The sequence below is a fragment of the Marmota monax genome, unplaced genomic scaffold (assembly GCF_021218885.2).
Source record: "Marmota monax isolate L192 unplaced genomic scaffold, Marmota_monax_Labrador192_F-V1.1 WCK01_AAM20220418_F8-fsc00082, whole genome shotgun sequence".
In the NCBI taxonomy this organism is placed as follows: Eukaryota; Metazoa; Chordata; class Mammalia; order Rodentia; family Sciuridae; genus Marmota; species Marmota monax.
In genome coordinates, this window is record NW_026695207.1 from 81,175 (window position 1) to 105,560 (window position 24,386).

The following is a 24,386-nucleotide window of genomic DNA, read 5'->3' on the forward strand; positions in this document are numbered from 1 at the left end:
GCGTGGGTTTTACCGCAGGGCCTGCCTCATAGGTGTGAATGATGTGGGGAAAGCTGAGCCATGGCTGTGCACAGGTCACATACACATCCAAAACAAAAAAGGAAGGAAACTCAGGCAGAACCAGCTGCACCCACATGTTGGTTGCAGTTTGGGGAAATGGGAATGGGAATACTGTATGGTACAATTTATACCAGTGGCATCTGATGCGTGGCCGAGGGGCTTCTCCCAGGTAATGGGTCTGTCAGGCCAGGAGGAAGACAGGGAGGACCAAGTTTTGCCGTGGGCAGCCCTACCTGAACTTGGAAGTGGCCCCCCATGGGCTTTGTCTCTGCAGTGCCAGAACCAGGCGGCCTCAGCCTCTGCAGGAGCTGATCTGAATGGAGGTGAAGCTCCTCAACTGCTCCTGGCAAGTCCTCAAGGTTGGCGGCCCTCCCTGCCGAGGACGAGATAGCTAGGAGATCTATTTTCAAATGTTATGGCTGGGTCTGCTTCCGTTAAAGCCTAGAAAGTTAACTATAATCAGTCAGGCTTGGGTCCAATAGTATATTTAGACCTAAAAACATGAAGGGAGACAAGGTTCCAAGGAAGTCACCCTCTAGATCAGGGACAGAGTGCCTGGGACAACACGGGTGAAGGCACGTACCACAGCTTCCTGCCTGCACAGGATCCAGGCCTGAGCTCAAGAATGAGCACATCCCATAAATGGGACCTTTATCACCAAGATTGCTAGGAACCAGGACCCTCCCGAGGGCACAATTAGGAAGGGGTTTCTGAAGCTGTCAGTCTGTTCTATGCCCTCGTTATAACAGAGTCTGCATGACTGTACAGGAGTCAAAAATCAGAAACTGGTGTAGCAGATAAATCATATAATGCTATAAATTATACCATACGTATCATTCCTATATACTACTGTATATAATGTATAAGTTATACCTTATAATTATCATTCCATATTGTATGATAATATTATAATTATATTATACCAGAAATTATGCTTTAATCAATTGAATTTTTTTAAAACAAGTTGTTAGGAGGGTACTTTGTGGCAGGGTGATGCCTTTTCAGAGAGCCCTGCCCTGGCCCCGCCCCCTTCCGCCCACCCACAGGCTGGGTGAGGTCTGGATTCCCCGCTAGACAGCCCGGTGCTCCCTGTGCTCCCCAAAATGAGACGTCAGAACACAGGGATGCCCTGAAAGTATCTTCCTGTGCCGTGCCTGGCCTGGGGCAGCCGAGATTCTGTTGCTACCTGTGAGAGGGAGACCCCAGTCTCTTCCCCTGAGAATACAGGAGCAGCCTTGAGACTCTGGAGGGCCAAGCACAGAGCAGTTCTAGGCTGCTGCTTCCGCCACCCCAGGGTCCCTGGTTATGACAGTGAGAGGATCCTCCTGCTCTGCGGGCTTTTTATAAATACTCTCAAAAGCTAAGCAGATGTTATATCCACAAACAAAAGTCCTAGAACTTATCACCAAGGACCTGGAAGCCTCTTCCCTGCAAGCGAGTTTTCCAGGGAGAAATGTTGGGGCTGTGCACCAAGTGGCTTATCCCAGCAGAAAAGAACAGCTTGGGGGGATCTCACAAACACAAAACCAAACCACTTTGTGTATTTTCTGCAGAGGACCCTGGATACACTCAGAGCTACTGAATCTGATGCAACTTTTTCACCATGGAGCTGAGACCACCAGAAGCCTCCCCATGGTGCACTCAGGGTGCACCCCGGCCTGTGTGTCCACACAGCTTGCCCACTTGCTTTCTGAAGGATGAAGACGAGAAGCTGGGTGCAGTTCAGCACCTTGTTGTTTTAGCATCATTGTTTTTTGAACACTGAGCTGCCTCCTCTGGAGCTTCCAGATGCACATGACATAGGGAAGGCGGTGACGTCCCCCGGGCCTTGCTGACCCTGCTTTGAGAAAGGCGCAGAACGGTGTGAACACCCTAGCGAGTACAGGGTGGTTTCCACGGAGCCCCCCGAAGGCCTCCCTGACCAGCAATGTTTTCCTCCAAGGACTTAGGACTCCCACGTGAGCTCCCCATTCACTTGGGCCCCTGCCCCGTTTTTCTGAAATGCAGACATTCCTGGCAGGACACTGCACAGGGGCCCACCACGTCCCTGACACTCCCTCTGTGTCTTTGGGTCGTCCAGCCCTCCTCCCACTTGCTCTGGGTGGCTGGACTCCCAGGAGGACAACATACACCTGGTTAATGGTGCTGACCCCAGCTGGAGGGGGGTCGTGGCTGTCCCCTCTTCTCCCAGAGCTCCACCAGGGGCATGGGTAGGCAGAGTGTGAAGAGTTAGGGGAGGGAGCTGGAAGAGAACGTTTAAAGGAGGAAGAGGGTGAGGAGACAGCCGAATCCCACTGACTCCATCTCCCCTGTGTGGGGGACGAGGTTCTGAAATGGCTTACTTTAGAAAGCCAACCAGATCCCAAAGCCTGCCTGCTTTTTATAGCACATCAGCCCCTGGTTCCAAATTAGCAGCTTAATCTCCCGCCACCGCTCTGTTCCCAGGGGAGGACTAAGCCGCTGGGGAGGCCCCTCCTGCACTCCCATCATGACAGCTGTGGAGAGGAAGGGCTGAGGACTGAGAGGCCAAGGCCGGGCCAGAGAGCTAGGGAGGACCCCAACCCAGCTCCAGAACCACAGTGGCCCTGCGTGGCCCTCTGCCCCAGGAAGGTCTCGGCTCCAGGTTCTGCTGTGTCTGGCTTTGTGCAGTGAGTGGGCGATCACGCTCCTGGTCCCTAGCCGGTGCCTTGGGGGTCAGGAGGGACTCACTGTCCAAGGATCCTGAAGAAACAGAGCGGAGTGCCCTCTGAACACCTCAGCTTTGTCCCTGCCCCACAGCAGCCAGGCCTTTGCTCCTTTCAGGTGCAGCCCAGCTAGGGCCCTGCTCCCCAGGGCTGCCCTTGGAGGTTGGGCAGGGACTGGCCCCGGGGTTGAGTCCTGGCCTTTGGTTCAGTGTGTTCACTTCTCAGGGCGCCATAATAAAGCAGCACAAACCAGCGGCTTAGACACAGTGGAAATGTATCATCTCATAGTTCTGGAGGCCAGAAACCCAGACCAAGGCATCGCAACGTTGGATCCTTCCAGAAGGCCTAGGAGAGTCCCCCCGCCCCCAGGCTCCTCCTCGCTGCTGGCACCTGCTGGCAATCCTCCGTGGCTCTTGGCTTTCAGACACGTTGCTCCTCTCCCTGTGCCCACCCCCCAGCAGGCCCTCCCCTCTGTGGCTGTGACTCAGGCAGCCATGTAAGGCTGAGTCTCAAGGACACAAGTCATGTTGGGTTAGGGGCTACCCTGCTTCAGGACATTCTCATTTTAGCTAACTGCATCTGCAAAGACCTGACATGGGTTGGATATGGGGTGTCCCCGCAAAGCTCCTGGGTTTCTGCAGGAATCGGCAGAGGTGAAGTGATTGGTCTATGGGAGCTGAAACCTGATGAGTTCTAGTTTGAAGGACTGACTGGGTGGTCATGCAGGCAGGTGGGGCGTGGCTGGGTCACGGGTGTGCTCTGGAAGGCTCCTGGTCCCTGTGACCTCTTCCCTCACCCCTCCTCCTCCTCCTCCTTCTCTCTCTGCCCCTGACCCCACCATGAGCTGCTTCCCTCCACCGGCCCTTCCCACCCTCCATGTGAGCCTTATCTTGGGCCCAGAGCAATGGAGCCATCGATCTTCTTGCTCATTGTACAAAACTTGGAAACATTCTCATACTTTTGTATAAATGACCCCTCATCCTCCACTGTCAGGATGAGAGCTTTCTTTTAATGAATTTATTTTGAGCCTTAAACCTATAAAACCAGACTAACCCCTTCCTCGGTCACACATCATTGCTCTTTTTATTTATTTTATTTTTAACTTTTTTTGTTTTTAGTACAGAGATGGAACACAGGAACACTCAACCACCAAGCCACACCCCCAGCACCCTGTATTTTCTATTTTGAGACGGGGCTTCACTAAGTTGCTGAGGCTGACCTCAAACCTGTGATCCTCCTGCCTCAGCCTCATGAGTCATTGGGATTACAAGCGAGTGCAACCATACTGGCCACTCTTTTTATTGCACTTATGTATCTATGACGATGTGTTAAAATACAATAGTAATGACAGCTCCCATTTGTCTCTCGGGCTAGGTGTTGCTCAGTGTTCGGTATGTACAGTCCTTTAATCTCCTGAGTAACCCTCTGGAGGTGAGCTGGGTCAGCTCCCCTGGCTTGTGTGGGTGTCAAATTTTCAGAAATTTTGTGAATAAGTCATTAAACCATCAGTAGCTTGATATTGGTCATCCTGGGAATGGTGGTCATGACAGTCAGCAAATGCCACAGGTCAGGGCTTCTGGTGCTGGGAACCCCTCAGTGTCACCCACTGCCTCTGGGACTTGTAGGCTTGTGGCACCCGTCTTACAGAACCCGAGGCAGGGAGGGGCGGTGGTGCCCGAGGATGTACCGCCAGCAACGCGCGTGAGCCCAGATGTGGACGAGTGAGTCTGCAGGACTCCTGAGTTGAAGGTCGCTCTACTTTCCACCCACAAGCAGCTTCCCCGGGGATTAAAAATTCCTCGAAGTGGACCTTCAATGGCTGCATAACTCTCCCATCTGCGGCCTCACCACTCCTGGTGAACTCCCCAGGGGTGAAAACAGGGAGGCTGTTGGAAAAGCTTTAATGCTCTTTCCTTTCTCTCATGCGGGTCCCAGCTGTGAGTCCAGTCCAGTCCTAGCCCGACCCCCGCAGGACCCCACTGGAAAACTCTGGGCCCTCCAGAGGGTGGAGCTGCCCCCTCGCAGGCCCCTGTGCTGGAACTTTGGGCAGGTTTCCTTCTCTCCAGTGACACACTCAGCCTCCACCTCCAGAACAACAAGGGGCCGAGCCTCTGAGACCTCACTCCGGCTCACACACGCTCACACCCAGGAACAGTCACACTGTTGTGCACACCTGCAGGTACACACGGTGACGTGTTCACTCTCATGCACTCACACACATATACTGCACACACTCTCACATGCACACTCACTGCATGCACACAATGCTCCTACATCACCTAACTCAGCACGTGACAGCCTTAAGGTCACACCAAGGTACGGGGCACATTCTCTCCCAGGAACAAGACTCTTGGGGTCAAGGAAGGGCTCAGCAGGGTGGTCAACATGCGGCCCAATAACTATTCTACAAAGGAAAGAAAAACGCATGAAGAAATCAGCAGACGTGTGGGAAACTTCCTAGTCATCAAGGTCAGTGTCCTTGAAGGGCATATTCATTGGTCAGGGCTGTTCTAACAAAGTGCCACCAACTGGGAGACTTAGCAGCAATTTGTCATCTCCCAGCTCTGCAGGCAGGAAAGTGGATACCAAGGTGTCCGCAGGCTGCCAGGAAGAGTGGGCAGCCTTTCCCTGGCCTCTGGGTGTGCTGGCACCTGGGCACTACGGCACTCCATGGCTTATGGAGACCACCCAAATCTCTGCCTCCACCTATACCTGGCATCACCTCGGGCTTGGTCTGTCCACTTGTCCCCCAGTTTCAGTTTTTTTGTATGGACAACAGACATACTGCACTAGAGGTCCACGCTGTCCCAGGCTGACCTCATCTTAACTAGCTACATCTGCAAATAAGATCACATGTTGAGGTGCTGGGGCTGAGGACGTTAGCATACAAATTGGAGGCCACAACCCGAACTGAACTGGGACCATCTCGTCCTGGTCTCTCCAGCTGCTTCCTCTGGGCTGCCCCGTGGAACGGTGTCCTGACGGTGTCCATCTCTTCTCCAACCTTCCCACACACCTGCAGTCACTCCTTTGGCCACAGGACAGCATTCTGGAGGTTGAGGTAGATATGAATGTAATCAAGAAGTCTTCCAGGTATGGGGTATTTGTACACAATACCCGTAGCTCTGATGTTGAGCTATCTTTCCACACACTGGACATTAGAAAGGCCATTGTGAGTCTATCCTCAGGGTTACTTTGACATAGTTCTGTTATTTTCTCTCAAGAAGAGAAGAGAATTAAACAGATGGACCCCAGTCGGCTCCTTATGAACACAGCTTTGTTGCGTCCTGGTAAAGCGTTCACATCTATTACTGTCTTCTTTCACAGATCCCAACTCACATTCTCTCGAAATAGTCCAGAGGGCAATGTAGCAATTCCCCAAGTCAATACATCGAGGAGAAATTCGGGAGCTTCTAAACTCTGAAGTTTGATTTTCCCCCACCACCTACCAAAAAATAAAACATGAGAAAGGAAGAGAGGGAGAGATAAAGGAAGGAAGGAAAGAGAGGTGGGCAAGGAAGAAAACCTATGCTTCTAAGGTTGCAGCCAAGCGGGCTCTTCCCTGACAGTGTCCATCAGGATTCAAGACTCAGGCCAGTCAGGCACTGGGCACAGAGCTGGTGCTAACCGAGAGAAATGTTGGGGAGTCTGATTGGCACTACCAGTCGTAGCTTTGGGCAAAATCGCTCAACCTCCGAGACTCTGCTGGGAGCCATTACCCAAGTAGGTATGACAATTTCCTTGCCAGCGTACCCCATGTTGCAGTGACATTGAATGTACGTGACCTTGCTCAAGGACCAAGGCAGATTAGGGTGTTCCCGGTTTAGGTTCCAGGTTTAAGGTTTAAGATTATTCCTGCTGGGAATAGGGCGTATCCTGCTGCCTGAGTTCCCCTTGAGTTCTCACGGGATTCAGACAGTATATTTTGGAGATAGAAGCCCAGTGGAGGGGGATTTGGGCAGAGAACGTGGATTTGGGAAGAGAACGTGGATTTCCCCAGAACGTGATTGTAGACGGCTGGTGAGAGTTCGGGAATAAAGAGTTGCTGTTTGAATCTACAAGCTGTGTGGTGGCTCGTGATTGTGTGCCCAGCCAGACCGTGGCAAGACTCAGGTTCAAAATGTATAAAAGAGAGGTAATAAGATCTCACCGTGGAGGTGGGTGTGGGGTTAAAGGAAGCGCTGGAGGTGGGGTCTCCTGCACACAGCAGGATCCTGTGATGCACAGATTCCTTTCACCCTCAGCTGAGCAGGGATCTTAGCAGGCATCCAGGCCCCTCTCCTGCCCACGAGAAGATTATGGGCTGCTGAGTACATGAGTCATTTGCAAATTCAAAATATTCACATACAGTTGCTTTACTGCATTTTAAGTCAGAAACTAAAAATCATGTTGGAGGTATGGATTTCAGAATTTGTTCAAGAGAAGCACAGCAGCCTTGAAGTGCTGGGGTTCTTCCCACCTTTTCCCTAAATGAACAGATTCGTCTGAGGCTTGGGATTGCTGGTGGTGACATGCCCACTTGCCCCCCCCCCCACTCACCATATGCTCCTTGAATGAAGGTGTGGCCTGAGTGTTGGGCTGTTCTGTGTGTGCTGCTGGGAGCAGAGAGACTGGAGTCCCTGGCAAGAGCCCTTGTGGGTCCTGCATGCTGAGGACCCGGGGGTAGCTGGCCTTGCTTCTGTTGCTGGACCGGGCCATCCTGGCTCCTGTTTGTCCTCATCTTGTCAGGTTGACTCTCTCCTCTGGCTCGTTTCCTTTGGTTCCATAAGGGCTGCTGCAGTTCCAGACATCCGGTCTACTTTCCAGACAGCAAGAAGTGACGAAAGAGGAGGCTGCGGTCATATCTGTGCCTTTTATAAGGAAAGTCAAAGATTCTTCAGAAACCCTTGGACTTCTGCTCTAGTGTGCCTCCAACTGCAAGGAGAATGGATTCTACTGTAACAAGTGGAGGGTCTCCCAGCAAGGCAGAGGGGAGGAGTGGGTGTTGGTGGACCACTAATGAGTCTGCCTCGGGAACTCAGAATCACCTGAGCACTCAGGAGAGAGGCTAGTAAATGAACCCTCACGTAATTCTAACAAATAATTTATTCCAGTAATTAAGTTCAGCCTTTGTTCCTTCCGGGAACTAGGGCTAATCCTGTACCAGCAGGTTAGTGTTTACGTTGGGGAAGGCGGAGAGGGAAGTGGGGCCTGGCAGGCACTCAGCGAATCAGTTATTCCTGAAGTCCAGGGTGTGGTCTGCTGTCTTTCAGGGTGCGTGGTCATTCGGCCTATCTGTTTGTCAGCCGTGCTCGTGACCATAATGAATACCACTGGCCTTAGAAAGAGAGCACACCTGGCCGCCCCTGAGGATGAGTGCCACCCTGGGTGTTCTTCCAGCAGCCCCCTCCTTTGCCCCCGAGTCCGTGTAGTACAAGATTCAGGTGAGGAGTCACGTGTGAAAATCCGTTTGATTGCTTTAAAGCCATTTGTCATTTTACACCTAAAAATGTGTTATCCAAGCTTGATCATCCACCTCATTCCCTAGATTCAGCCCTGAGTGACTCAGCTCTTTCTAGAACTCAAATCAATCCTCACAGAATAGAATGATTGTTAATTTAATGGGGATATGTGCAGAAAGACTTGCCACCAGGTTGGAAGGCAGTTCTCGTGTTAGGGACACTGGATCTTGAGCCTGAAGGGTGGCTCCATTCTGTGACCCATGCATTCCGCAGACTGTGAAGAGAGGGCTGCCTGACGTGTCCTCCCAGGTTCCTCGTGCGGGGGACTCGCTTAGCTGTATTCCACAGTCGTATTCTAAGACCTTCCAAGGCCCTGGCCCAGGTGTGGGGGTCCGAGGCTCTGGCAATAAAGTAGCAGAGGGCATTGTGGTGCGAGGTCCTGGGCAGAGGCTGATCCCCCAGGCAGGGAATGCTGCTCTGCCCCTGGCCCTATTCTTGCATCTGCCCTGCGTGGGTGGGGCTTGGAATCACAGCTGCTTCAGACCAGGAGATTTGAATCAGGAAGGTTTTAATGAGGTCCTCATATCTGCCAGTGCCTATTATCCAGTTATTCATTCCCTCCTTACATGAGCATCTATTAAGTGCCCACTATGTGCCAACCACAGGCACAAGGAGGCATAACCGTCTGGGGACCCAGAGTGATGGCAACGCGCTAGTCTGCGCTGTGTCTGAGAGCAGTGGCAGTGGCCAGGATCCTTTATGGACAAACCATGGAATCACAGTCGCTAGAGCCGGCAGATGGCCCACGCAGATTTGCTTCGCAACAGGAGTTTATCATAAGTAGCATTTTCATCAAAGTAATTTCAAGGTCTTTAAAACGGCTAACAGCCTCCCCGGGGACGGCTGTTCACATGTCTGAGTGACGGTTGTGTGGTGTCTAATGCAGTTAGCGATGGGCAGAGGCAGAAGGGAGCCTGGCGACAGAGGCTTGTTGCTATTGGTAACCAGGACAGGTGAAGCTGGAGGCTAGGGGTCAGCTCCCTTGCCTGGGAAGAGAGAGGCTGCAGGAAAGCCAGCGGCCAGCACAGAGACGCCGTCCACACGGAGTGGGGCTTGGCTCCTCTCATCACCAGCCCCAGCCCTGCAGGTGACGGGAGAGGGTCCTCCTGGCCTGGGAACCAGGTTGTCCTGATGCTTCTCTGCCCCTCCCATGTGCCCCTCCCTGCTGTCTAGGATGGGCCTTGGATCAAAGCCTCCCTTAAAGCCCCTGTCCCTGGACATTAGGGTGTAATCTTGATATCCCACCAGGCCCCTCAGGGTCCCTAGAGGCATCTCCCACCTTGACCTGGGGCCACGCCACTGTCTTTCTGCCCAAAACACAGCACAAGTGCACACACACACACCACACACATGCACCCGTGTGCATCCACGTGCACACACTAATACCACAGGCGCCCCCTCTGCCATTGCTCCAACTCTGCCAGCAGGCTCCTAACAGGGACCTTCAACTCCTTCCTGCCTGAATAAGGCATTTTTCTTTATGCTTCAACTGCCCAACACACAGACAACGAGTGACAGACAGACAGCCTTCCTCCCCCCTCAGCCTCTGGGATAAAGAAGTGCAAGTGCTTCCTTAGATAAGTTCCCACTGGCCCAGGGCTAACGCCTCCTGCCATCACGTCCGGGCCCAGGCCCACGCCCGTTGACGATGGTGAAGATATCAACGGTGCTCCCAGGGGACCAGGAGCTGCTCCTGCATTCCCACCTGAGCCTCATGGCAGCCTTCCCAGGGGTGGACTGTCACTCTCCACAGGTGAAGACACGCAAGACACAGAGAGGGAAAGTGACTTTCCTGAGGTCACAGAGCTGGTAAGAGACTGGATTTGAGCCCAGAAAGCTGGGCTCTAGCTGCTTTTGCAACCCAAATCTGAAGGGTCCCCATTCCCAGAGCTGTCATTCAGTGAACCCCGATGCTGCTGGACGTGCCCATGGCTATCTGTGCTGTGTAACAACCACCCCAGATATAACAGCGGAAGACAAGAATGACTTCATCTTGCTCTGGGATTCTGAGGGTCAGGAACTTGGACAGGGTGGGTGGGGAGGCCTAGCCTCAGCTGGCCAGGTGTGTGTGGAGGGCTGTGGCTGGTCATCAGCAGCATATCTTCCTGAGCATCTGGGCTGGGTGGCTGCATGGCAGGGGTCTGCCCCCTGTATGTCTGCCTCCTGTGACATGGGGGTGGGCTCCAGGCCATGACATCCGGAGGGGAAGCTTCCGAGAGAACCGGACAGAAGCCTCAGATCTGTTCTGACCTTCACATCATGCAACAGCACCTCTGTCCCAGCCTAACACTCCCACACAAGCGAGAGCCCAGGTCCAGGGGACGGGAAACCAACAGACTCCACTTTCTCTTGCTTTTTGTTTTCTTTTATTTATTTGTTTGTTTGTTTGTTTTGGTACTGGGGATTGAACCAGGGGCAATTTACCACTCAGCTACATCCCTAGTCCTTTTCATTTTGAGACAGGTTCTCTGTAATTTGCCTAGGGTGACTTCAAACTTGCCATCCTCCTGCCTCAACCTCCCAAGTGGCTGGGATTTCAGGTATGTACACTGTGCCCAGCCACAGAACAACCTTTCTGAAGAATCTGGGCTTCTGGTGGTTACTTGCCCTCAGATCAAAGGCAAGTAGCTATCTGTGCTGTAAAAAACAGTACCATTTATTTACGTACTGCACGCCTTTGGGGTGACCAGCAGATGAGGAGCCAAGATGCAGGTTGCTGTGTGGCTACAACTGTGTATAATAACTTGAGAAGAGGGGTCCAGAATCAAGAGCTAACCAGGCCCAGTGGTGCACACCTGTAAGCCCAGTGGCTGGGAGGCTGAGGCAGGAGGATCACAGTTCAAAGCCAGCCTCAGCAAATTAGCAAGGCCCTGAGCAACTCTGCGAGACCCTGTCTCTATATAAAATATAAAAAAGGGTTGGGGATGTGGCTCAGTGGTTAAGGGGGACAGAAGGAGGCTCTCTCCTCCAACTCTCCTTGTCCTGGCCCTTGGGCAGTGTGGGAAGGACAATATGTCCTTCCAAATGGTACTCGAAATATGTTTGGCAGCAGCTTTTCCATGGGAATGCACAAAAGCTTCAGCTAGCACATTTAAATATTAAATACATTTAAATATTTTAGATCCTTAAGAAATGCCAACTGGCTGAACCAACCTTTTTTTCCAATTTGGTGTAAAACTCACAAATACCAAGTTTAAACAATTTATTCATAACTGAGCAATGGAACCATGAGAAGAGACTCCCACCAGAGGGGAGAGGGGCCTTCTGTGTCGGAGCCCAGCCATGGCCCTGTGTCTCAGAGCCTGCTCCCTGCAGCTAGCCTGGCTTACATCCCAGGAGCCTGGGATCCAAAAGTAGGAGAGGTGCGTTCGAGGGCTAGGCATGCTGTCTTGTTTTGACAGGAGTTTCGGATCTGTCCCTGGCTGTGTGACGCTGGGCCAGTTACTCACCTACCTTCTGCACAGTAGCGGACGGTAGTGATGCACACATTCACACGTTGCTGGGAGAACTGACGAAAGATGAGTGAAATATTTCAAATGCTCCTTGGCACAAAAAGCTTGTAAAGGGTCACCCGTTCCCCCTGTGGTGACACTCGTGTGTGGCTAGCAATGGCACCTCTACAAGGCCATTGCTATTGCTTGGGATGGTGGCCTCTTCTCCTATGTAGATGGAGGAGCTCAATCTGTGCTTTGGTTACCTGGTGCTGGCTAGATTGCAGACTGGAAGGGTCACAGCTGGCCTCTAACAGTGAGGATGTGTAGAGCCTCTGGGCTCTTGGATCCTTCTGGAAGCTTACCTTGTCTCAGACTTGATTTTCTCATCCTCGACCTTTCCAGCAGCGACATCTCCCAGGCAGCTCCAGGCCTCTGGGATGCTCAGCTGGTATCTTTGCCAACCAGGCTTTGCACCTCTCGCAGCCCGCCTGGCAGGAGGATTCGGGGGTGGTGGTGTGTATCCGCAGAGGAAATTTGTCTATAAAGTTGTGTTTTGTTTTTTTGTTTTTTTGGTACCAGAGATTGAACTACCAGTCCTTTTTGTTGACAGGATCTCACAAAATTGCCCAGGCTGGGCTTGAACTTGCAATCCCCTTACCTTAGACTGGCTGGAAATACAGGCATGTGCCACCATACCCGGTGACTAAAGTTTTTATGCAGAGGTTCTTTGTTTTTCTAACTTTTTATCATAAATATTTTATTTTTCATCACAAAATCTACTTGCTCTTATTATAAAATATTCTTTTTAAAATTTTAAAAGTTTTCAAATTTCTATTTTTGAATAATGGCAAATTTGAAGAGTTGCAAGAATAGCATAAAAAACAAATTCCAGCTCAGTAGTAGAGGGTCTGCTTAGCATGTGCAAGGCCCAGCATCATAACAAATATCTCCATACTCCCATCACTCAGATACACCAAGTGTTAGCGTTCTGACATATAGGGCCACCCCATCCCCCCACCCTGCCTCTCTACCTCTCTTTCTAAACCAAATATATATACATACATACATATATATATATATATATATATATATATATATATATATATATATAACTCTTTTCTCCTAGACTGGTTGTTTTCAGTGAGAATGGCATTCAGAAACCCTGAAGCACGTACTAAGTGTGCTCATTCTTGCGAAGATCCTCGCCTGGGAATCCACAGATGACCTGTGGAGATCCACAAACACACCAAGATTACAGAACAACCTTTGTGTGTTCATATTCTTGCAAGCTAGGAGGACCACTACTTTGACAAATTCACAAGAGATCTGGGATGGGAATCTAAGGAGCTTTGCTTTATTGAACCAGGTTTCCTTTTGTTCTAAAGCCCCTTTGTGCTTTTTCTACCTGACAAACGTTGGGGGTGGGGTGGGGTGGGGACAGAGAAAGCAGGTGGACGCATCCAGCTGGCCCAAGGAAGATGACTGTTCTCTTTTTTTAAAACGACTTTATTGAGACGTAATGCAATACCATAGAACCTCACCACATAACTGTACACTTCAGTGGTGTCTAGAATATCTACAGATTGGAGCACGTCACCTCGGCCAACTGTGGAACATTTCCATGGCCTCGTAAGATGAAACGCCACACCCCAGCTCTCACCCCCAGCTTCCACCCCAGCCCTAAGCAGCAGCTAATCTTCCGATTTGCTTATTCTAGATGATTCACAAAAATGGAACCGTGCGGTTTGTGCTTTTTTTGTGCTTTTTTTCTCCTTTCCAGGAGCATGATATTTTAAGGTTGGCCCATCCTGCAGCATCCGCCAGCACTCATCCTCATCACGAACCTTCCACTGTGTGGCTGGGTACCACGCTTAGCCCATCCATTCCGCCATCCACGGATATTTGGGTTATTTATACCTTTTGGCTTTTGTGAATAATGCTGCTATGAGCATTTGTGTATAACTTTTTGCTTAAACACCTGTTTTCAACTTGAGGAGTGCTTACCTGGGAGCAGAATCTCTGGGCCTCTCAGCTTCCCTTTCTGAGGAACCACCAGGCTGATTCCACCGTGGAAGCCCACCGCATTGGGGGCTTCAGCGGCTCACCTCTGCCCCCTCTTGTTGTTTCTGTTTGGTTTGTTCTTTGTTAGTTTTTATCAGAGCCACCGTGGGGGGTGTGCAGAGGTTTGTTGTGGTTTTGATTTGCATTTCCTTAATGGCTGATAATGCTGAGCGTCTTTTCGTGTGCTTATTGACCATTTGCATATTATCACTGGACAAAATGCCGATCCAAGTCTTTCGCCCATTTTTTAGTTGGATTGTTGGTCTTACTGTTGAATTCTCTATATTATGAATATTAGACTCTTCTCAGATATATGTCTTACAAATACCTTCTCCCATTCCATGGGTTGCCTCCTCCACCTCTCCCCTCCCTACTGCCCCCCCCCTTTTCTTTTCTCTCTCTCTTTCTTTCTTAGTACTGGGGATTAAACCCAGAAGTTCATGCATGCTAAGCAGGCCCTCTACCACTGAGCTACACCCCAGCCCTTTTTATTTTATTTTGAAGCAGGCTCTTGCTAAAATGCCTAGATTGGCCTTTCTCCTGGGATTCTCCTGACCCAGCCTCCTGGGTCAGTGGGGTGGCAGGTGCGTGAAACTGCACTCATTTCTTTTCACTTCTTTGATGGCAATAAGTTTTAATTGTGATAAAATCCAATTAAAATTATCTATCTTTCTTATTTTGTTGTTTGTGCTTTAGGAGTTTTATCTTGGATGTCATTGAAAGTCTGACATCATGAAGTTATACATTTTGATCTTTGATCGATTTTAACTTAAATTCCATTGTCCTAGATGTGAGACACCTAAAATATTTAACTTGAGCAAAAAAAACATACCATTTATGGAAACTCTTGAAATAAATACTGTGTATTTAGAATTCCCTCCTTCTGAGAAAAACAATAGTGAATGATTAAGAGATTTTGAAAAAATATGTAATTTCATGAAAAATATATAAAAGATATATAAGCTCTAGGTTATAATTTCCAGCCTATTTCAATGCACCTGTGTCAATTTCACTGAAATAGTCGCAGAATTAAAAACTCAAAAACTTAATGGGCTAAGTTAATTTCTGCGGCTGGGTACAGTGGTGCATGCCTGTAACTCCTTTGGCTCTGGAGGCTGAGACAGGAGAATCAGAAGTTCAAGGCCAGCCCCAGCAACTGAGAGACACCCTGTCTCAAAATAAAAAATAAAAAAGGGCTGGGAATGTGACTCAGCGATTAAGCAACCTTGGGGGTCTCTCCTAGTACCCCCCCAAAAAAAATTCTTTTCTTTTTTTTTTTTTCCCAGCTATACAACTATTCCAGTACCACTAAGCCATATTCCCAGTACTTTTTATTTTATTTTATTATTATTTTTTTTTTTATGTTGCTTAGGGTCTCACTAATTTGTGCAGGCTGGCCTTGAACTTGAGATCCTTAGGCCTCAGCCTCTCAAATTTCTGGGATTACAGGAGTCACTGCACTTGGCCCAACACAAATGGTTAAAAATAAAGCATTCTCCCCATTTCATGGTCTTGACATTCTTGTTGAAATTCAGTTGGCCACAGACACGTAGGTTTGTTTCTGAATTCTCAGTCCTGCCCCACTAGTCTGTGTGTGATGCCTGCCCCACGCTGCCCTCATTACCTCCGATGTAGTATGTTTCCAAATCAGAAAGGTGACTCCTTCTCCCCTGTTCTTCTTTTTCAAGATTGTTTTGGCTATTCTGGAAAACTATTCTTTTTTTTGTTTTGTTTTTTGTTTTTTTTGCTAATAGGGATTGGACCCAGAGGGGCTTTATCACTGAGCCACGTCTCCCACCCTTTTTATACTTCTTCTTTTTTAAAATTTTTAAAAAATTTTTTTAGTTGTAGATGGACACAATACCTTTATTTTATTTTTGTGTGGTGCTGAGGATTGAACCTAGTGCCTTCCATATTCGAGGCGAGCGCTCTGCCCCTGAGCCACAGCCCCAGGCCTTAGGTTTCATTTTAAGACAGGGTCTCACTAAGCTGCTTCGGGGCCTCACTAAATTGCTGGGACTACTCTTGAACTTGTGATCCTCCTGTCTCAGCCTCCAAGTCACTGGGATTAGGGGCATGAGCCACCACACCTGGCAGCCATTCACTTTCACATACAATAAATCCTGGGGCTTTATCTTAGTAGCAAGTGTGTGTGTGTGTGATTGTCAGTTAGCTCTCTTTTTAATTTGTTTTATTGGTATTTGTTCAATTATCCTACTTTTTAAATCACTTTATCGACACTTCCGTCATGCTTGTGCTCTTCAACTTAAAGACATAAAAGTATTTAAAGATAGGTGATAGATAAAAAGAGAAAGAGAAAAGGGCAGAAACGCAGGCCGGGTTTGGGGCTGGAGGACGCCGTGGCCCAAAGTGCTTGCTTGGCTGAGCCAGTAACCACAGCAGGGCTCCGCAGAAGCACTTGAGGCCTTGACTTCAGTACTGAATCAATCGGAGTCTGCATATCCCAGAACCCTGATGTGCTGCCCAGGGACCTTTGCCTCCCCACCTGGACATCGTGCTTTCTGCAGATGCCGGGGCCTCCGTCTGAAGAGGGAGCCACCTCCAAGGCGGTCATAACTTGAGCTCCTGGTTGATCTGTGACATCCCTAGCCCTTGCTTCTCTCAACACTCACCCAAACCTGGAAGTGGTCACCTGGGCGAGATCGGGGACAGACCTGGTTCTCAGGGTTGGGTGATGTCCAGCAGGATAAAAAGGAGCTGGGCTTCTCTTTTCTTTTACGTGTCAGAGGTGATTCGCTGGAAGGACTGACCAGACTCAGTAAGCTAACGTTTGTTGCGTGGAAGATACAGGCAAATAGCAGCAGGAAGAGATGCGCATCGCAGGATCCCGAGTCACCTGGCCCAGCCTCCTCCTGCCTCCTCATTTCAGACACGGGGTGCTCTACCTGGCAGAGAACTCCAGGGCATGTGAACTTTGCCCAAGAAAACACAGGCAAAGGCTTTGGCGGGGGATGAATCACAAGGACACATCCTGCTTAGCCATCAGCCACAGAACTGAACCTCAGGACTCCAGCATTGGGACCAGGCACACATCAGTCCTGACGTTTGTACAAACCATCCCGGCAAGGAAGCAGGGCACGGTCCACTGCTCTGGATGCACACAAAGCAGTCATCAATCACAGATGTGACAGGCTCCCGAGGGCCACATTCCCAAAGGTTGGCAAAGGCTGGATATTGTCCAGGTTTCCCGGGAGCCCAGGCAGGATCAGGCCACCGACCTACTGAGCTGGCCCTTCACTCACATGCTGACATTATCTACATGGTCAGGGTCCAGGGACCAACGCATCTGGATAAAGACTGGACGGTCTCAGGAATCTCACGGCCACTGGGTATCATTGCAGTGCAGTGAGATGGGAGAACATTGCAATAAAGTACCCACAAAGGTCTCTACTTTGTTCTTAAAAAAAATCATGTCACCCATCCAAGTCTACTAGCTCATGTGCCCGAGGCAAGTGTATGTTTGTGAAATAGCTATGTTGGAGACATGTCACATAATTTCTTTCTCTTCCTGTCATATTTGTCCAATATTTGTCCTTCTTGCTCTGGCCCCTCATGACCAAGTGGATCTGGACAGTCATAATCTCCACCAATTATGATCCAGGAATCAGACCAAACCATTCTGGCCACTGGTCATCTCTTTCCGAGGATTTAGCTCTGCAAAACTTACCCTACTTGGCATTTTCTACTTGCACAAAAATCTCCATTAGTTCTTAGGCAAATCTGTAAATTCAATTTGTTTCATTTATTGGCCAAACATTAGAATATTGAAAACAATTCTGCCTTCACTGGCAAGGGCCTGTTCACTCAGCAAATAATTACTGAGCACTTCCAATAACAATAATTATTGTTGTCATCAAATGTTTATTAGAGGCACAGAGAGGGAGGAGGAGGCAGAGTGGATTAAGCAGACACAGCCATGGAGACTCCCATCTGTCCGAGGAGGGCGGCCACCTGTCCTTTCTGCTTGGGCCTGAAGGGATTTCTGGGTGTAGCACCTGCTGCACTGAGACTAACCCTGGACAAACTGGACAAGTTGGTGGCCCTACTCAGCAGACCACTGGTCATCTGATCACCAAGACAGTAAAAAAACACCCCTCTCGTGGTAACTTATTTGTTTGCATTGTTATCAGTGTGTAAAGGGGAAGTTCCGGGTGCCATGGGGGCTCTTAACAGATTAGGAACATGGCTTCACCAAAGCCACTGCCTCTGGAAATCCCACAGAACCACCGACCCACGCTGTCTTGTAGGGCCACTAGACCCTGGAACCACGGGGCCTATTGATGCTGGAGCTGAGGCTAGAGCCTCATCGTGTCAAAGTGGGGTGATAATTACAGCCATTGGGGACACTATCCAGACTCCTGAGAGCCAGATGAGTTCCCACCAAATCTCTCTCCGCACCCCAGAAGTGGAGACTCCTCCCTCTTACTACTCTGGTCCAGTCTCAGGAGGGGTTTTGTGGGAGGGAGGGTCACAGTGCACCGAAACAGTGTCTCCAAGAATGAATGTCTTTCCCAGAACCTCAGAACATGAACTTCTTTGGAAATACGGTCATGTGAGGTGTAGTTGGTTAAACCAGGTTAAAGTTATACTGGAGTTGAATGGACCTTGATCCCTCACGACCAGTGTCCTCCTTAGACCCACCGAGGGGAGCGCCCAGGAAGCCAGAAGCAGGGAACAACAATGCAACAGCCCACCAAGGAGCTAATGATGGTCTGCAACCACTGAAGCCGGGGAGAAGCTGGGGGAACCTTCTAGAGGCTTCAGAGAGCACGGCCCTGCCAACATCTTGGTTTTGAACTTCTGGCTTCCAGAGTGTGAAGGAACACATTTCTGTCATTTTAAGCCGCCTGTTGATGGCACTTTGTTATGACAGCTCCAGGAATCTCATTTAGCTCTAGGAAGCTGACACTGTTGCTCCAATGACTGGCAGGTTATTGGGGACCCAGCTGTCTTGCCTGGGTGTAAAGAGCCCCAGGAGCCCCCTCAGTGGGCTCTGCAAATCCCCATAGCCCTCGAAGGGGCAGATGTGGGCAGAGCTCGACCTTACCCCTGCCTGCAGACCCATCTCACCTCTCCACATCTCCTGCCCTGTGCACTTCATGGTTTTAAAATGTTTCCATAAAAGGATTTGCAGGTTTTAAAATGAGAAGGAAAAAGTTTAAATGAGCATACAGATTCTCTTTTGGCAAAATATACACTCGCTTCCTATTTCTGCTCTTAGTGTAGCTACAACCATAGAATGCACATAACGATACTGTTGTCCAACCAATTCATTCTGTCTTGAATTATTTCTCTCCTTATATTGAGCTGTTTGGGCTGGGCACAGTGGCACATGCCTGAAACCCCAGAGGCTGAGGTTTGCAAATTTGAGGCTGGCCTGGGCAACTTAAGCAAGACCCTTTCTCAAAATTAAAATAACAACAACAAAAACAAATTAAAGGACCTGGCTATGTAGCCCAGTGTTAGCACATCCCTGGGTGCAATCCCCAGTAGCACAGAGGGGAAAAAATGAACTGTTTGGAAAATAAAGTCTAGGTCTGCCCCGCTCCTCCTCTGCCCCCCGCCCTCCCTTTTTTTCCTTCCTTCCAATATCTGGGATTGTGTCCGCCTAGATTTCCCAGACTCAGGCTGGACTGAGCCGCGCAATCTGCTCCTGCAGCCTCACAGCTGAGCTAACCCCGGCCCTGCTTATGGGCTTTCCTGTCTAATCCCCGAGTTTGGGGTGGACACACTGGCTGTTCCGATTTCATTAGGCCGGCAGATGGTTTCTGCTAATCACACAGGCAGTCTCTTGAAGATGTGGGTTAAAATGAATGTCATTCGACATGTTGGAGGTGACCAGCGAGGGTTTACCAAGGACGTGTGTGGAAACACAAAGGCTGGCACCCTGTGAAAACTGTGGTATTGGTGAAGTGCCCCTGGGCACTCGACAACCACAGGCGCTGTGGGGATGCCAATCGTGGGGATGCACAGAGGATGAAATGGGGCCTTTGAACTAGCGACGGTTTTTGGCTTAAAGTAAAAGAAACCTCAGGGAGGGCTGCAGAAAATCCCACGGGCCTTATGCAGAAAAGGGTCTTTATCACCCCCACACTCACCCCAAACCTATCAGCCAGAGGCCCTCGCTTGCGCCCCCTCCACCATCACTACTCAGGTTGACCAGCAAGCCCTGGGTGAAAGCCGGGTGGTAAAGAGAAGCCCTGGGCCCTCCCCAGCCCCTGCTCCTGTGGCCCTCACAGCAGTCCTCAGGGGATCCCCGAACCTTGTCCCCAGCAAGGCTGGAGATGGCAGGTGCAGGGGTCAATATTCAACCTTGCTGGGAAATGCTGCTTCTTCCCACCATAACCACCGTGGTGCCCCAGTGGGAGCCACTATGACCTTATAGATGCCATCCACACGGCCACCACTGATTGGTCAGAACTGGACACACCTGACCCCAGCTGGACCAATCAGAGCCCTTCCCTGGGCTGTCTGGGGTTGGCAGGGAGCTGCAGATGCCGCTGCCCTGTGGAGCTTGTGGAACAGCCCGGCCTGGAGTGAGAGAGACAGAGGCTACCATAAGCACTGGAGCCTTGGCCCTGACCCAAGTGCCCCAGAGGCCAGAGGCCCGGCTGTCCCTGTGTACTTCCTGAGCAGTGTGAGACCTCAGCAGAAATCCACCAACACATTATTGGATAAGAGTAAAAAGCCTTGAATTAAACCCGGGGATAAAAAGTAGATGGTTCCATAAGTGGCAGGAGGATAATTAAGTAACCATTTGGGAAGAGAAATGAAATTATGTTATATCATATGCTATGGATTGCTTGTGTCCCTCCCCAAATATTTTAAAGTTCTAATCTCTGGTACCTGGGAATATGACCTTATTTGAAACAGGGTCCTTGTAGAAGAGACCAAGTTGAGATCGTTAGGGTGTCACTGATCCAATGCGACTGATGTTCTTAAGAGACAGACGGACAGACAGGAAGCAATCAAGTCAAGACTGAGTCAGATTAAAGATATATATCTTCAGGCCAAGGAATGCCAAAGGCTGCTGGCACCATCAGGAGCTATGGAAAGGCCTGGAGCAGATACTCCTCGAGAGCCTTGGAGAAAGCACAGCGCAGCTGACACCCTGATTTTAAACGGGTTGCTACTAAAACTATGGAAAATAAATATCTGCTGTTTTAAGCCAGTTTATGGTAATTTATTACAGCAGCCCAGGAAATTAATATAGTACACAATAATATATCCCAGACGGCGAAATACTTAACTGTTTAAAGATAAAGCATGAAAAGAAATAATGGAAAAATCTCTCTTATCCTAACACTAAGGTCTGAAATGATGAAAGAAAAGATTAACCATCTATGTAAAATATATATATTTCTGTATCGTGCACAAAAAGAATAAAGGTAAAAGAAAGAGTAGAAATGTGTTTGCAACATGTGACAAAAAGCTCATGTGCCGCATTCATAAGCAGCCACACAAATGATAAAAATATAAATAAGCCGACACACAGAGGAACACATACTGGCCAAAGTGCAGAAGGAATTCATACGGCACTGGAACACGTGGAGAATTGTTCTGCATGAACTACAGAATCTCTCTGAAACCGTACTAACAAAGATGTCTGGGGTTGGGGCTGTAGCCCAGGGTCGGAGTGCTTGCCCAGCAGGCGTGAGGCACTGGATTTGATCCACAGCACCATGTAAAAATAAAAAATAAAAGAAAAGAAAGGTATTGTATCCATTTACAACTAAAAATATAAACTTAAATTTTAAAAAGATCCGATTGACAACATCCAGCGCTGAGTGTGGCTGCTCTGGAATGTCCTGACCAGAGGGATGTGGGGATACTGGCTGGGCACTAACAGGGAACTGCAGGTCTGGGTTGACCAAACACTGCACGTGGCCTTGGTGGCTTGGGAGACCAGCTCTGAGCCTGTAGCGCAGCCTTTGCAATCACAGTGCCTCTGTGAGCCTGAGACCTCAGACCACACCCAGCTTCATGCTAACAGAGCCATTTATGAAGAGGACCCTGGGCCATGCTGGATCAGCGGGATCTCCTGGCTAATGCCTGTCAATCATCAGGGTCTTCTAACCAATCCTGGATTTCAACCAGTTCCCCCGACCAACTCCAGTGGGACAAGGGACTCTAAAAATGCCTTTTCCTGTCCCAAGCCCTTCCCTTCCTGCTGTAAGCCCCATAAAAGTCCAGTCCGGTCAAGCTCCCACTTGGTTTCTCCTCGACCCTTCTCCTGTCCGCTCTGTCGGTCGATCAAGTTCCTCCCGGGAGTGATATCTCAAATAAACGCTCGTTCAGTGGCCTTTTTAAATCTGCCTCCTTTGGTCCTGCCCGCCTCGCCTGACCTCTCACTGGGAGGGCCAAGTGCTGTCTACAGTCTGCAGAGAAAGGACTCTGGGAGCTTGCGCTGGCTTCTCCTGGCTTCAGCTCTAGGGGCCCCTTTCCTTCCCTGATTGTTACCGGCCTTTTCTCTCTGATAAATTCTAAGCATAAGAATAATAGCTTTTCTCTGTTTTGGAAGTCTTTCTAGAAAATCCCCAAACCCAAGGACACTCTTGGGGCTCCTACACACTGTCTCTCTGGAAGAGTTTGGAAACTGAGTTTGCACATCATTTTATGTAGCACCAGGAGAACTGGAATTACCCCTGAGAAAGAACAAGGGGACGGGCTTAGAGGGGTGTCACTGGGGTCCTGGGGTCCTGGGGTCCCGGGCTTGCATCCTCCGGTGTGTACGTCTAGTCTCCAGCTGGGTGGAAGACAGGTGTGGGCCACGCCTGAGCATGACGGGGTGTGGCCCCGGCCACCAGACCAGCAGCTCCAGCCCCAGCTGCAAGGCAGAGGCAGCGCCAGGAGGAAAGTGTCCTTGGTCTCTGTCGGCTTGAACTGGTGAAAGGTGTCTGCTCCCACGTGTTCTCATTTAAACAGCTAAGACTTCAGACAGTACATGGCAAAGTTTGGGCACCTCACCTAAGGCCATACCCATAGCCCCCGAGCCTTTGAAGACACTTGGAAGTGCTTTTCGTCCTACTATGGACTGGACTGTGCTCCTCCCCAGCTCAGGTGCTGAAACTCTGACCCCCCCCAACCCCAGTATGACCTTATTTGGAGACAGGGCCTGGGAGGAGGGGATGGAGATTAAATGAGGTGTAAAGGAGCCCCAGGTCAAGCAAGGACTGCCATCCTTGAGAAGAACCCCCAGGCTGCTGGTACATGGAGGAGAGGCCAGTTGAGGACTTAGTGGGAAAGTGGCCCTTGGCAAGTCCAGGAGAGGGCCTCAGGGGAAACCAGCATGTGGTACCTTGACCTTGGACTTCCCGTCTGCCCAACTTCGAGAGGATAAACACATGCATTTAAGCCACCCAGTCTGCAGTGCCTTGGCATAGCAGCCTGATCAGACTAGTGCAGCACGGACCCCTGCTTGGCCCATAGCCTTGAACTTTGCCCTGAGGAGCACTCTGCCTCCTGGGTACAGAGCTCTTGTCACCCAGAGCTCTTGTCACACAGCTGACTTCTGTTTCAGAGCCCCAGGAGCTCTGAACAGCTTGACTGGGCCCTTCCGACCCACCTGCCCACTACCTTGGGAGGCCAGCGTGTCCTGCCCTGGGCCCCACCCCTGCCAGCGCTGCAGTCTGCAGTCACACACCAGCTGGAGTCTGCCAGGGTATTTTGAAACACAGGTGCCGGGCAATGACTCTGCTCTAGGAGGGATGGGAAGGACGGAGCTCTGCCCAGCGCCTCTGGCCTCTCTGCCCAGCGCCTCTGTGCCTCTCTGCTTGGGCTCAGGGGCTCCCAGGCATCACCGCTGCTCCCTCCCTGACCCACATTCACCTCTGCCAGCCTTGACTTGCCCAGAGGGCGAGGACTGTTTCCCAGTTAACTAGGAAGGAGGACACTAAAGCCAGGCCCACCCACCCAGATGTTTTCCCAGGCCAGACAGGAGGCCAGGCCGGGGAGAGGGGCCCGATATTTAGCTTCTGTTACCACGACCATTATTATTATTATTTTATGTGGATTATTGCAGTCATCTCTCTGCTGCCAACACTCATTCCTGCCCAATATGGGACAGGCACAGTACAAGATAAATTAGTGAGTTTTGTTAATGAAGCCAAACCAAGTCATAGGTTCTATAAAAAGACAACTATATTAAAACATGGCATAAATTACATTATGTAATGAAGATGGTGCAGAAATGCGATCCAGAGCAAGCAGGGCACGGAGCAGCCTCTGCGAGGAGGCAGTCAGCCTTTCACTCAAGAGCTTGGAGCTCTCAGTAATTGTTGAAGAAACGTTTCCGCACCCGGCAGGGAACCGATTGGCCGCCTCACCCTGGTTCACAGAGACCAGCTTGAGTTTTCAGAGCAAATGTTCCTGTGCCCCTGGGAGTCTGTGATGCAACCCTCCCTCTGCCCTCTGTTTATCATTTCTGAGAAGCAAAGACGTAATTGCCACTTGCAGTTTGGCCTAATTACTTGTCTGGTGCTCCACTGCCCTCCAGGGAGAATCGACTCTCTTCTCCCCAGGCCTCCAGAGAAGGGACTGCAGTCTCCCCTGGAGCGGCCTTGAGTGGCCATTGTGGGCAGGGAACTGGAGACCCTCTGGAGCTGCATTCATATTGGGGTGTCTCC

The 24,386-nt window shown here is 50.1% G+C and overlaps 1 long non-coding RNA gene across 1 annotated transcript; it reads right to left on the bottom strand.

Annotated features, from left to right (window-relative positions):
- Positions 1-3,702: 3,702 nt before the first annotated feature.
- Positions 3,703-7,839, bottom strand: LOC131423657 (uncharacterized). The gene is made up of 2 exons (XR_009225514.1): positions 7,284-7,839; positions 3,703-6,189 (listed from the first exon to the last, which is right to left on the bottom strand). It is a non-coding gene; the product is annotated as an uncharacterized LOC131423657 (long non-coding RNA).
- Between the last annotated feature and the right edge of the window lie 16,547 nt (positions 7,840-24,386).